General features: G+C 41.7%; 1 long non-coding RNA gene across 1 annotated transcript; it reads left to right on the top strand.

Moving 5' to 3' along the window:
• The first annotated feature begins 276 nt into the window (after positions 1 to 276).
• Positions 277 to 11103, top strand: LOC117094907. The gene is made up of 2 exons (XR_004441720.1): positions 277 to 424; positions 11001 to 11103. It is a non-coding gene; the product is annotated as an uncharacterized LOC117094907 (long non-coding RNA).
• Positions 11104 to 11591: the final 488 nt, after the last annotated feature.

Genomic DNA, 11591 nt, shown 5'->3' on the forward strand with positions numbered 1-11591 from the left:
GTCCAGGCTGGAGTGCAGTGGCGCAATCTCTGCTCACTGCAAGCTCCACCTCCCGGGTTCATGCCATTCTCCTACCTCAGCCTCCCGAGTAGCTAGGACTACAGGCACCCGCCACCACGTCTGGCTAATTTTTTGTATTTTTAGTAGAGATGGGGTTTCACTGTGTTAGCCAGGATGGTCTCGATCTCCTGACCTCGTGATCCGCCCGCCTTGGGCTCCCAAAGTGCTGGGATTACAGGCAGTTTTGTTTGTTTCCAATGTCATTTTTTTTTTTTCCTGCCCGTGGCCTCTGTTGCCTTCTGCATGTGAATAACTCTTAAGTTTGTATTCTAGCTCAGAGATCTCTCTCTATGGATCTCCAGACCCATGCATCTAATTGTGTACTTGGATATCTGAAGGGCATCTGAATGCAACATATGCAAAGGTAAATCCATGATCCTGCAACCCTGATCTTCTTTCAGGGTTTCCCACCTCTGTGAAACATACTTCTCTGTATCCGAAAGACCTGGAGCCATTCCTAACAGCTCTCTCCCTCTTAACTCTGTACCTAATCCATCACCATATCCTGCCAATGTCACTTCAGAAATTTCTTTATATCTCTACTTCTCTCAAGCTCCACTACCACCACTCAAGCTATGGGTATCTCTTATCTTGACTCCTATATTAACTTTTCAAGTTGCAAGTTGCAAGTAGCTGCCTATTCTCAGTCTGTCCTCTAATTCTCTTTCTTTACACTCCAGCTACAGTGATCTTTCTAAAAACTAAATCTGATCATATCATTCTGTGCCATGACTTACTGGAAATCATACCATGATTTTCTGTTGTGCTTAGCAAGAAAGCTAAGAAATTCTTAGCAAGGCTATGTGGTGGTTCCCATGGCTCTGCATGGTCTTATCCTGCTGCAGTTTTCCCCTTGCTTTCTAGACTCCAGCTAAACTAGCTTTTTCTTTTAACTCCTGAAAATAAAGTCTCCATCATGGGTTCTTTGAATATACTGTTTTTACTCTAGTTTTAAAAATTTGGAATATTCTTCCCAATTCTCAACTATCATATCAGGAGTCATTTACAGAGGAAACTGTTGTGTTCCACACACCCCTTCCTCAGCCTAGTCAGATTCCTTTATTATACAATCTCATAGTATTTCTCTAAATCAAAGCAAATAATAATAGCTAAGAAGTATCACACGCTTGCCAAGTTCAAGTGTCAAGCACACTGCTAAATATTTTATAATTGTTATATCTAAATATTATCTAATTAAAAATTAGAGAAATAGTATTATCATTCTTATTTTCCAAGAGAGGAACCAGAGAACCTCGGTGATATGCTGAGAGCATATTCAGCAGTGTGATGAGTTTAGTGGATATTTGGTTCCCCCACTGGCCTGTCTACTTGGAATGAGCTGGGGCCACTGTTAATGCATCAGCACTGTTAGAGGGCTGCCTGGCATGTAGAATGTGTTCCATATGTACTTGTTGATTGAAATAATGAATATTTGAATGAGAAATGAACCAGGGCACATTTTAACATGAAAACTAACTGGGTATTCCTTTTGTTCTCTATACCAAATTAGTCACCTATGAGATTGTTGACAAAATTCTAGACAGCTGCTTGCAAATGAGAAAACGGCATTCCCAATATTGGAGATGCTTTAGAGTTATCTTCCACTCTTCATTTTAATGACCATCTGCTCCATTTCCAAATGAGGCACCAATTCAGTTTAATTTTACACACAGTTAAGAATGATTTTTTTTAGTCCCAGTCCTTTTGGGGCTTCTAAAATCACACACACTCATGCACACACTTAGAAAGATGCATACTCTCTGTTAGGTGCATACCAGCAACTGTAACAAATAAGCCCTAAATTTCTAAGCCTTAAAGCAATAGGTGGTTATTTCTTATTTGTGTAACAACCTAGCGTTGCTGCTTGGCCAGAAAGCTTTTCACCTGGTGATTTGGGAACCCAGGCTTTCTTCACCCCATGAGGCCCCTGCCTGTGGGTTTCAGAGTTCCTTTACTGATGGCAGCAAGGCAAAAAGCATGGAGGAGGCATATCTCCTTCCTCAAAACCCTGGCTTCCAAATGAAGCACGTCACTTCTACTCAATTCGCATTGCTAGAAATTTATTATGTGGTCATGCCCAACTCTAAGGAAGGCTAGGAAATGCTGTCTATCTATATGCCCAGGAAGACTGAATCATCAGCATTCTCTGTCCCACCCTTGTCCTCATAGTACAATGCAGAGAGATGCTGTAAGATTAGTAAAAAGTGCCCTCGGGTATGGGAAGAAGGAGCTTAATTTTCACTGTGGGCATCTGAAAAGACATGTGGAGGAGTGTATTTTGAGTGGGGCTTGAAGAATAAGCAAGTCCTTGATAGGAAGAGGTGGTAAGAGGCATAACTGAGATGAAACCAGTGCCAAGAGAGATGAGGTCTAAAGCCAGGTGGGAGTGAGAAGGCAAGAAGAAATGTATGCCTGTGCCTTGGTCTGTGTGTAGGCAACTCAGAGTCAAGTGTAAACATTATTTTAATAATCTCTTTGTCTTGGTTTTCCTGTGCTCCTTCTTTAAGTAATTAAACAACAAACAGAATTCCACCCTCCACCATAAGTATCTTGGTCCCTAATGTGAAGATATGAAATAATTAGAGAGTGTGCTGTGTAAGAATTGTAATGTCGTGGAAAATTCTATTTTCAAGACTGTGCTAATTACACAGGATGAAGCGGAACAAAGGGAAGATGCACAATTAGCAGAGCACAGCTTATTATAACTAGCTCTGTTTAGAGCCTCTTCTGAACGTAGATATGTAATAAATCAATATGTAGTAGTGACCTAGCATTTATTTTTTAGAGAACTCTTAAATTTTGGAAATGTAGGATTCTTGGAATGCGAGATATGGCCATTTTGGATTTGACTGTGGGGATGGCACAGGAGACTTTTACATTCTAGTCTACATAATAAAGAGGAAAAACCAAGGTCTTTAGAGGGAGAAGACCTCTTCCTTGGTCTGCCACTCAATGGCTGGGTGATCATAACTTCTCTGAGCTGCTTCCTCCACTGTATAGGTATAGGGGCTAGTAATGCAGATGAAAGCACCTAACGCTAAGCCTAGACTATATTAAGGACACAATTTTAATTTTAGATCCATTTCCTTTCCCCTTCCCAACTTTCCTTTTCTTTAGTGAGATTTCATTCACCTCAAGTAAAAATCCTTAAGACTTTAAGAACTGTACAAGAATGACTGTAATAACCAACAGATGTACTTCCTTTAAAGCTACCAAATTTCAATAAAGGCAGTTATAATATCAGTGGCTCTATCTGAGCAGTGTCAAGGATAAAAAAGATACTTTCCTAGGCTGGGTGCAGTGACTCACGCCTGTAATCTCAGCACTTTGGGAGGAAGAGGCAGGTGGATCACCAGAAGTCAAGAGCTCGAGAACAGCCTGGCCAACATGCTGAAACCCTGTCTTTACTAAAAATACAAAAATTAGCCAGGTGTGGTGGCACATGCCTGTAAGTCCAGCTACTTGGGAGGCTGAGGCAGGAAAATCACTTGAACCTGGGAGGCAGAGGTTGCAGTGAGCAGAGATCATGCCACTGCACTCTATCCAGGGACACGAGTGAAACTCCATCTTAAAAAAAAGCAGTAGACACATGGGGGCGGAGCAAGATGGCCGAATAGGAACAGCTCCAGTCTCCAACTCCCAGCACGAGCGACACAGAAGGCTGCTGATATCTGCATTTTCAACTGAGGTACTGGGGTCATCTCACTAGGGAGTGCCGGACAATCGGTGCTGGTCAGCTGCTGCAGCCCAACCAGCGAGAGCTGAAGCAGGGCGAGGCATCCCCTCACCTGGGAAGTGCAAGGGGGAAGGGAATCCCTTTTCCTAGCCAGGGGAACTGAGACACACAACACCTGGAAAATCGGGTGACTCCCACCCCAATACTGCGCTTTAAGCAAACGGGCACACCAGGAGATTGTATCCCACACCTGGCCGGGGGGGTCACACACCCACGGAGCTTCCCTGATTGCTAACACAGCAGTCTGCGATCTAACCGCAAGGCTGCAGCGAGGCTTGGGGAGGGGCGCCCACCATTGCTGAGGCTTAAGTAGGTAAACAAAGCTGCTGGGAAGCTCGAACTGGGTGGAGCTCACAGCAGCTCAAGGAAACCTGCCTGTCTCTGTAGACTCCACCTCTGGGGACAAGGCACAGTTAACAACAACAACAACAAAAGCAGCAGAAACCTCTGCAGACGCAAACGACTCTGTCTGACAGCTTTGAAGCGAGCAGTGGATCTCCCCACACGGAGGTTGAGATCTGAGAAGGGACAGACTGCCTGCTCAAGTGGGTCTCTGACCCCTGAGTAGCCTAACTGGGAGACATCCCCCACTAGGGGCAGTCTGACACCCCACACCTCACACGGTGGAGTACACCCCTGAGAGGAAGCTTCCAAAGTAAGAATCAGACAGATACACTCGCTGTACAGCAATATTCTATCTTGTGCAACCTCTGCTGCTGACACCCAGGCAAACAGGGTCTGGAGTGGACCTCAAGCAATCTCCAACAGACCTACAGCTGAGGGTCCTGAATGTCAGAAGGAAAACTATCAAACAGGAAGGACACCTATACCAAAACCCCATCAGTACGTCACCATCATCAAAGACCAGAGACAGATAACACCACAAAGATGGGGAAAAAGCAAGGTAGAAAAGCTGGAAATTCAAAAAATAAGAACGCATCTCCCCCTGCAAAGGAGCGCAGCCCATCACCAGCAACGGATCAAAGCTGGTCAGAGAATGACTTTGACGAGATGAGAGAAGAAGGCTTCAGTCCATCAAACTCTCAGAGCTAAAGGAGGAATTACGTACCCAGCGCAAAGAAACTAAAAATCTTGAAAAAAGAGTGGAAGAATGACAGCTAGACTAATTAATGCAGAGAAGGTCATAAACGAAATGACAGAGATGAAAACCATGACACGAGAAATACGTGACAAATGCACAAGCTTCAGTAACCGACTCGATCAACTGGAAGAAAGAGTATCAGCGATTGAGGATCAAATGAATGAAATGAAGCGAGAAGAGAAACCCAAGAAAAAGAAGAAAAAGAAATGAACAAAGCCTGCAAGAAGTATGGGATTATGTAAAAAGACCAAATCTACGTCTGATTGGGGTGCCTGAAAGTGAGGGGGAAAATGGAACCAAGTTGGAAAACACTCTTCAGGATATCATCCAGGAGAACTTCCCCACCTAGTAGGGCAGGCAACATTCAAATTCAGGAAATACAGAGAACGCCACAAAGATACTCCTCGAGAAGAGCAACTCCAAGACACACAATTGCCAGATTCACCAAGTTGAAATGAAGGAAAAAATCTTAAGGGCAGCCAGAGAGAAAGGTCGGGTTACCCACAAAGGAAGCCCATCAGACTAACAGCAGATCTCTCGCAGAAACTCTACAAGCCAGAAGAGAGTGGGGGCCAATATTCAACGTTCCTAAAGAAAAGAATTTTAAACCCAGAATTTCATATCCAGCCAAACTAAGTTTCATCAGTGAAGGAGAAATAAAATCCTTTACAGATAAGCAAATGCTTAAGAGATTTTGTCACCACCAGGCCTGCCTTACAAGAGACCCTGAAGGAAGCCCTAAACATGGAAAGGAACAACCGGTACCAGCCATTGCAAAAACATGCCAAAATGTAAAGACCATTGAGGCTAGGAAGAAACTGCATCAACTAATGAGCAAAATAACCAGTTAATATCATAATGGCAGGATCAAGTTCACACATAACAATATTAACCTTAAATGTAAATGGACTAAATGCTCCAATTAAAAGACACAGACTGGCAACTGGATAAAGAGTCAAGACCCATCAGTCTGCTGTATTCAGGAGACCCATCTCACATGCAGAGACATACATAGGCTCAAAATAAAGGGATGGAGGAAGATCTACCAAGCAAATGGAGAACAAAAAAAGCAGGGGTTGCAATCCTAGTCTCTGATAAAACAGACTTTAAACCATCAAAGATCAAAAGAGACAAAGAAGGTCATTACAAAATGGTAAAGGGATCAATTCAACAGGAAGAGCTAACTATCCTAAATATATATGCACCCAATACAGGAGAACACAGATTCATAAAGCAAGTCCTTAGAGACTTACAAAGAGACTTAGACTCCCATACAATAATAATGGGAGACTTCAACACTCCACTGTCAACATTAGACAGATCAACGAGACAGAAAGTTCACAAGGATATCCAGGAATTGAACTCATCTCTGTACCAAGCGGACCTAATAGACATCTATAGAACTCTCCACCCCAAATCAACAGAATATACATTCTTCTCAGCACCACATCGCACTTATTCCAAAATTGACCACATAATTGGAAGTAAAGCACTCCTCAGCAAATGTCAAAGACCAGAAATTATAACAAACTGTCTCTCAGACCACAGTGCAATCAAACTAGAACTCAGGACTAAGAAACTCATCAAACCGCTCAACTACATGGAAACTGAACAACCTGCTCCTGAATGACTACTGGGTACATAACGAAATGAAGGCAGAAATAAAGATGTTCTTTGAAACCAATGAGAACAAAGATACAACATACCAGAATCTCTGGGACACATTTAAAGCAGTGTGTAGAGGGAAATTTATAGCACTAAATGCCCATAAGTAAGCTGAAAGATCTAAAATTGACACTTTAACATCATAATTAAAAGAACTAGAGAGGCAAGAGCAAACACATTCAAAAGCTAGCAGAAGGCAAGAATAACTAAGATCAGAGCAGAACTGAGGAGATAGAGACACAAAAAACCCTCCAAAAATCAATGAATCCAGGAGTTGGTTTTTTGAAAAGATCAACAAAATTGACAGACCGCTAGCAAGACTAATAAAGAAGAAAAGAGAGAAGAATCAAATAGACGCAATAAAAAATGATAAAGGGGATATCACCACCGACCCCACAGAAATACAAACTACCATCAGAGAATACTATAAATGCCTCTACGCAAATCAACTAGAAAATCTAGAAGAAATGGATAATTTCCTGGACACTTACACTCTCCCAAGACTAAATCAGGAAGAAGTTGAATCCCTGAATAGACCAATAGCAGGCTCTGAAATTGAGGCAACAATTAATAGCCTACCCACCAAAAAAGTCCAGGACCAGATGGATTCACAGCTGAATTCTACCAGAGGTACAAGGAGGAGCTGGTACCATTCCTTCTGAAACTATTCCAATCAATAGAAAAAGAGGGAATCCTCCCTAACTCATTTTATGAGGCCAACATCATCCTGACACCAAAGCCTGGCAGAGACACAACAAAAAAAGAGAATTTTAGACCAATATCCCTGATGAACATCGATGCAAAAATCCTCAATAAAATACTGGCAAACCGGATTCAGCAGCACATCAAAAAGCTTATCCACCATGATCAAGTGGGCTTCATCCCTGGGATGCAAGGCTGGTTCAACATTCGCAAATCAATAAACGTAATCCAGCATATAAACAGAGACAAAGACAAAAACCACATGATTATCTCAATAGATGCAGAAAAGGCTTTTGACAGCATTCAACAGCCCTTCATGCTAAAAACGCTCAAGAAATTCGGTATTGATGGAACGTACCTCAAAATAATAAGAGCTATTTATGACAAACCCACAGCTAATATCATACTGAATGGGCAAAAACTGGAAAAATTCCCTTTGAAAACTGGCACAAGACAGGGATGCCCTCTCTCACCACTCCTATTCAACATAGTGTTGGAAGTTCTGGCTAGGGCAATCAGGCAAGAGAAAGAAATCAAGGCATTCAGTTAGGAAAAGAAGAAGTCAAGTTGTCCCTGTTTGCAGATGACATGATTGTATATTTAGAAACCCCATTGTCTCAGCCAAAATCTCCTTAAGCTGATAAGCAACTTCAGCAAAGTCTCAGGATACAAAATTAATGTGCAAAAATCACAAGCATTCTTATACACCAGTAACAGACAAACAGAGAGCCAAATCAGGAATGAACTTCCATTCACAATTGCTTCAAAGAGAATAAAATACCTAGGAATCCAACTTACAAGGGATGTAAAGGACCTCTTCAAGGAGAACTACAAACCACTGCTCAGTGAAATCAAAGAGGACACTAACAAATGGAAGAACATACCATGCTCATGGATAGGAAGAATCAATATCGTGAAAATGGCCATACTGCCCAAGGTTATTTATAGATTCAATGCCATCCCCATCAAGCTACCAATGACTTTCTTCAGAGAATTGGAAAAAACTGCTTTAAAGTTCATATGGAACCAAAAAAGAGCCCGCATTGCCAAGACAATCCTAAGTCAAAAGGAAAAAGCTGGAGGCATCACGCTACCTGACTTCAAACTATACTACAAGGCTACAGTAACCAAAACAGCATGGTACTGGTACCAAAACAGAGATATAGACCAATGGAACAGAACAGAGTCCTCAGAAATAATACCACACATCTACAGCCATCTGATCTTTGACAAACCTGACAGAAACAAGAAATGAGGAAAGGATTCCCTATTTAATAAATGGTGCTGGGAAAATTGGCTAGCCATAAGTAGAAAGCTGAAACTGGATCCTTTCCTTACTCCTTATACGAAGATTAATTCAAGATGGATTAGAGACTTAAATGTTAGACCTAATACCATCAAAACCCTAGAAGAAAATCTAGGTAGTACCATTCAGGACATAGCATGGGCAAGGACTTCATGTCTAAAACCCAAAAGCAACGGCAGCAAAAGCCAAAATTGACAAATGGGATCTCATTAAACTAAAGAGCTTCTGCACAGCAAAAGAAACTACCATCAGAGTGAACAGACAACCTACAGAATGGGAGAAAATTTTTGCAATCTACTCATCTGACAAAGGGCTAATATCCAGAATCTACAAGAACTCAAACAAATATACAAGAAAAAACAACACCCCATCAAAAAGTGGGCAAAGGATATGAACAGACATTTCTCAAAAGAAGACATTCATACAGCCAACAGACACATGAAAAATGCTCATCATCACTCACCATCAGAGAAATGCAAATCAAAACCACAATGAGATACCATCTCACACCAGTTAGAACGGCAATCATTAAAAAGTCAGGAAACAACAGATGTTGGAGAGGATGTGGAGAAATAGGAACACTTTTACACTGTTGGTGGGATTGTAAACCAGTTCAACCATTATGGAAAACAGTATGGCAATTCCTCAAGGATCTACAACTAGAAGTACCATATGACCCAGCCATCCCACTACTGGGTATATACCCATAGGATTATAAATTATTCTACTACAAAGACACATGCACTCGTATGTTTATTGCAGCACTATTCACAATAGCAAAGACTTGGTATCAACCCAAATGTCCATCTGTGACAGACTGGATTAAGAAAATGTGGCACATATACACCATGGAATACTATGCAGCCATAAAAAAGGATGAGTTTGCGTCCTTTGTAGAGACATGGATGCAGCTGGAAACCATCATTCTTAGCAAACTATCACAAGAACAGAAAACCAAACACCGCATGTTCTCACTCATAGGTGGGAACTGAACAATGAGATCACTTGGACTCGGGAAGGGGAACATCACACACTGGGGCCTATCATGGGGAGCGGGGCAGGGGGAGGGATTGCATTGGGAGTTATACCTGATATAAATGATGAATTGATGGGTGCTGAGGAGTTGATGGGTGCAGCACACCAACATGGCACAAGTATACATATGTAACAAACCTGCACGTTATGCACATGTACCCTAGCACTTAAAGTATAAAACAACAACAACAACAAAAAGCAAAAAACAAAAAACAAAAAGTACCTTCCTTGTCAAATATCATGAGGGCTGACTCAGCTCTTCTTTTCTTCCAAAGAAGATAAATTGCGTATCCTGTAATTTGCTTTCTGCTAGGGGGTTTTGTTTTGTTTGCAAACAAGATCTTAAGTGCAAAAGACTTAAAACATTCAAGGGCCTATGATAAGTCCCATAAAAGTTGGGTTTTTCACTAGCTTCTGTTGCCAGAATATTGGAAATTGATATGAAAAACTGAGAGCTTAAAAATTGCACAGTATTACATATGATTCAATTGCAAAGTGCTGTGAACTGCTCATCCGAAGCCTCAGCTATGAATGGCCCATACACCAAAGTGCATCTCAGTATTGACTGAAAGGATAGAGGCTCTTAGCTCTTGGGAAGGCATTAGGATTGTATTATCATATCAATAGCCCACATGCAAAGTTCTTGATAAAAACTATCAAAATCCAGAGGCAGAGATAAAATATGAGAGTTTGATTTGTGTAAACAAATCAAAAGCATTTACAGTCAAGCTACTTAATCTGTCTTAAAGCATTGCCAGGAATATAAACATCAGAACAGCCTGAGGCAGGCAGCCGGTAGTAGACGGAGAACTCTAATTTGCTACTTTTTCTTGCTTTGCTATAATCCAGCCATATTGGCTATCTTTCAATTTTACAAACCAGTGAAGCTTAACGCTTTTTGTCTTAAAACCCCTAATAATAATAGTCAGGATAGTTTCTTAGTGGCTTAAGACAATTAAAGCTTGTTGTTTGCTCAGGCTACAGGTCCATTGTTGGGGGTTGGGGGAGGGGCTCTGTTCTTTGCAGTCACACAGGTTCCAGGCTGAAGGAGAAACCACATCTTGAGCCACATCACCAGCAGAATGCCACAGGGAAAGGGAGCTAGGGAGTCTTGCAACAGCAATGAAATGCTCCAGCATGGAAATGCCATAGATTCCTTTTACTCACAACTCACTAGTCATCCCACATCCCCGGCCCCAGTCTATCTGGTCCTCTCATTTGCCCGGAAGGTAAGGGCCATGGGGGAAAGCTCTCTTGACTCTCACACCTCCTCTAACCACCCTTTCGAAAGCAGGTTCCGCCTCTTCACTACCTGAGCACCCTGTTTGTTTTCTTCATAGTGCTTATCACAATTTGTAATTGTATTATTTATTTACTTTCTGTTTTGTTCTTAGTCTGTTTCCTCCCTTGGACGCTAAGATCCCTAAGAGGAAGTATTATTTATACCAGCAGGCTGATTCCATAAAGCTGTTCTCAAAAGTACCCAATTGGCTTCAGGTATTTAAAATACTCGGTATATTTGTCTTGAACTTGGAGAATCCTTATGACTATAATCTCATGTCTCTTAGTCCATGTCCACCTGTTTAGGCTGTGTGCTGACCCTGCTCCACTGCTCCTCTTCAGAGGGTCCTCTCTAGGTCCCATGTGCAAAGTCATGATAATGGTACCTGAGTCCTAGAGTTGTCATGAGGTTCAAATAAATGAATACATAGAAGGCGCTTAGGATGGTGCTTGCATAGGTAGACATCAATGTTAGCTAGTATTTGTAACAACTACCAACATTTACTGAATGCCTACACCAAGTTACTTACATGTATTATCTGTCATCATCTCCACAATCCTCTTAGTTTTGTACTATTAACTTCATTTTAATAATGAGAAAACATGACCGAGGGAGAGCAAGTCTATTGTTCAGTGTCATCCTGGGATTAGTGGAGCTAGTGTTTGAACTTAGACCTACTCAGCCTAGACAGTTGCTTAACCTA

This window comes from Trachypithecus francoisi, unplaced genomic scaffold (genome assembly GCF_009764315.1).
Source record: "Trachypithecus francoisi isolate TF-2019V2 unplaced genomic scaffold, Tfra_2.0 Lachesis_group13, whole genome shotgun sequence".
In the NCBI taxonomy this organism is placed as follows: domain Eukaryota; kingdom Metazoa; phylum Chordata; class Mammalia; order Primates; family Cercopithecidae; genus Trachypithecus; species Trachypithecus francoisi.